The sequence below is a fragment of the Arachis ipaensis genome, chromosome B2, assembly GCF_059453495.1.
Source record: "Arachis ipaensis isolate K30076 ecotype BB chromosome B2, ASM5945349v1, whole genome shotgun sequence".
In the NCBI taxonomy this organism is placed as follows: domain Eukaryota; kingdom Viridiplantae; phylum Streptophyta; class Magnoliopsida; order Fabales; family Fabaceae; genus Arachis; species Arachis ipaensis.
In genome coordinates this window covers 58656801-58660037 of record NC_142437.1, presented here as the reverse complement: position 1 = coordinate 58660037, position 3237 = coordinate 58656801, and the positions used below count along the sequence as shown (strand labels likewise).

Below are 3237 nucleotides of genomic sequence, written 5' to 3'. Positions count from 1 at the left end.
CAATGACATCTGTGGGCATTATCTCATTGATCTGCAGCCTCTTCACCAGGGATAAGGGCAGTAAGTTGATGTTGGCCCCCAAATTACATAGTGCTCTGTCGAACATATTTTCACCTATGGCACAAGGGATATGAAAACTTCCTACGTCTCTTCTTTTTGTAGGCAACTCAGGTTGAATAAGGGCACTACATTCCTTGTTCATCACTATAGTCTGCCCTCCCTTGAGTGAGCTTTTCCTGGGAAGAAGTTCCTTCATATACTTGATGAATGCAGGCATTTGTTGAATTGCCTTGATGAATGGTATGTTCACATGCAGAGATGCAAACAAGTCTAGGAACCTTGAGTATATTCTCTTTCCCACAGCACCATTGAGCAGTTGAGGAAAGGGTGCATAGAGCTTCAGCAACTCTTGTTGTGACATTTCTGGTTCTTTGTGATCTCTATCCTCCTCCTTTATTGAGTTGTCTTCAGGTTGTTCGAGAAGTTTGCCTTGCTTGTCTTCAGTCTCTTGATCACTTGTAGTGACCATTTTGCAATCTTCCCATCTTACTTTCTTTGCTTCTCCTTTGGGGTTTTTCTCCGTGTCACTTGGGAAGCTATCTGTAGGTTTGGGAATCTTCTCAGCTAAATATCCCACCTGGAATTCCAGCTTCCTAATGGTCTCTCCCTGGTTCTTAATATTGGCTCGCACCTCCTCTTTGAGCACCTTATTTTCTTGAATCTCTTGGGATATTCCTTCAAGTAAGGCTTCAATCTTAGAGAGCTTGTCATCAATTGATGAGTGGTTCGGAGCAGATGTGCTATTTTGGTTTTGATAAGTGTGTGGAGAAGTGTTATTGTGGGGATGTTGAGATGTCCTCTGGGTGAATTGCTGGTGAGCTGCATTGTTGTTGGAGTTGTAACGTCTCTGGTCTTGGTTTTGATCTTGCTCACTTCCCCACACAAAGTTTGGGTGGTTTCTCCATCCAGGGTTGTAAGTCTTGGAGTATGGATAATAGTTTTTCCTTGGTGAATTCCCAATGTAGTTGGCTTGCTCCTGACTCCCCTCTGCTTCTTCATTCACTCCTTCTTGGATTGTTGATGAAGATGAGATTGCTGCTACTTAGTTCCTCTCCATCTTCTTGGTGAGGTCAGCTAGCTGCTGGGTAATGAGCTTGTTTTGGGCCAACAGAGCATCTACATTGTTTAGCTCCATCACTCCTCTTGTGTTCCCTCTTTCGGAAGCATAGAAGTAGTCATTTTCTGCTACTGTTTCGATAACATCTATGGTTTCCTCAATGGTCTTTTTCTTGTTCAAAGATCCTCTAGATGAATGGTCTACGGCCTTCTTTGACTCATAAGAGAGACATTCATAGAAAATGTGCAGCTGCACCCATTCGTTGAACATGTCAGGTGGACACCTCCTTGTTAAGTCCTTGAACCTCTCCCATGCTTCATACAGAGTCTCACCATCTTGTTGCCTGAAAGTTTGAACCTCAACTCTCAGCCTATTGATTCGTTGAGGAGGGTAGAATCTTGCTAAGAATTTGTTCACCACATCCTCCCAAGTTGTCAAGCTCTCCCTTGGGAAGGATTCCAGCCACTTGGCTGCCTTGTCCCTGAGTGAGAAAGGAAATAAGAGCAGTCTATAGGCGTCAGGATGAACACCATTAGATTTCACTGTGTCACATATTCTCAGGAAGGTGGTCAAATGTTGATTGGGGTCTTCTTGAACACCTCCTCCAAACGAACAGTTGTTCTGAACAAGGGTGATGAGCTGTGGTTTAAGTTCAAAGTTATTGGCATGGATTGTTGGCTTTTGGATGCTACTTCCACAATTGCCTGGGTTTGGATTGATGTAAGAGCCCAAAATTCTTCTATCCTCCCCAGCATGATTTGCTCCACCTCCTCTGCCATGGTTGTGAGTCTCTTCTTCATGATGATTTTCCATGTTTTCTTCCATGTTTGGTTCAAAGTATTCCTCAAAGTGTTCCTCCTCTTCTTCAGCACCAACTACACATTTTTCTTTTGCCTCCCTCCTTAGTCTAAGGAAGGTTCTCTCAGGTTCAGAATCAAAGGAAGTTGAAGCCCCGCTTCTTCTCCCTGTCATACAACCAACAAGTACAAGCAAAGAAAATAGGTGCAGACAGTATTTCTGTCAGAATTACTGTTAGTTGTGGGTGATGCAATATATCAAACAGTTAGTGGGTTAGCAAACAGAATTAAAAATAACAAAGAAAAACAAAAGAGTAGAGGGGGAAGGGAAGAAGTTTAACTAAAACAAAAATTAAATCACTCAAACAGAAAATGAAATTCACAAAATAAAAATGCTCAATCTAGTGATCTTCCAATTTAATCATTGTTGATGCATAATCAATCCCCAGCAACGGCGCCATAAACTTGATGCACGGAAAACTTGTCTCTCAACAAATCTCCCTTCAGCAAGTGTACCAAATTTGTCGTCAAGTAAAAACTCACAATAGAGTGAGGTCGAATCCTACAGGGATTGATTGATCAAGCAACTTTAATTAGAAGAATGTTCTAGTTGAGCGAATCCAGAATTTGGGTTGAGAGTTGCAGAAAATAAAAATGGTGGGAATGTAAATAACAGAAAAGTAAATGCTAGAATTAAAGAACTGAAAGTAAATGACTGAAAATAAATTGCAGAATTGTAAATTGGAATGGGGGATTTGCTCATAAAAGTAAATGGCAGAAATTAAAGGGAATGGGTAAGATCAGAGACGGGAGTTCATTGGGCTTAGGAGATGTTGCAATTCTCCGGATCAAGTTCATTTTCATCTCTTCCTCAATCAATGCACTCATTGATCTCCTTGGCAATCTTAAGTGATTGAATTACAAATTCTTGCAATTCAATCTCTCAAATCTTGATCAATAGCCAATTTCTTGGTCAATTGCTCATGAGAAGAGATGAAGTATGGTCACTAATTATACCACATGCATTTCCCAAATCAAGTATTGAGAGGGTTATAGTCACATACCCATCTAAACCCAATTTGGTCCAGCATGAGAAAGCATTTCTAGCTTGATCTCTTCATTCCTCTTTCAAGGTTCAAAAGAGATCCAAGTTTGAGTAGCTTTTCTTCCAAGATAACTACTCCATTGGATGAAGATCAAAAGCTTTCAAGTAAAATCAAGAGGAAAGATAGAAGAAGAATAATGAAAATTAGTATTGATCCATCAAATTACAACAGAGCTCCCTAACCCAATGAAAGGGGTTTAGTTGTTCATAGCTCTTGA

At 40.7% G+C, this 3237-nt stretch overlaps 1 non-coding gene across 1 annotated transcript; it reads left to right on the top strand.

The window, feature by feature from the left end:
• Positions 1-1385: 1385 nt before the first annotated feature.
• On the top strand, positions 1386-1489 carry LOC148574016 (small nucleolar RNA R71). Its single transcript, XR_015905503.1, has one exon. It is a non-coding gene; the product is annotated as a small nucleolar RNA R71 (small nucleolar RNA).
• The last annotated feature ends 1748 nt before the right edge of the window (positions 1490-3237 follow it).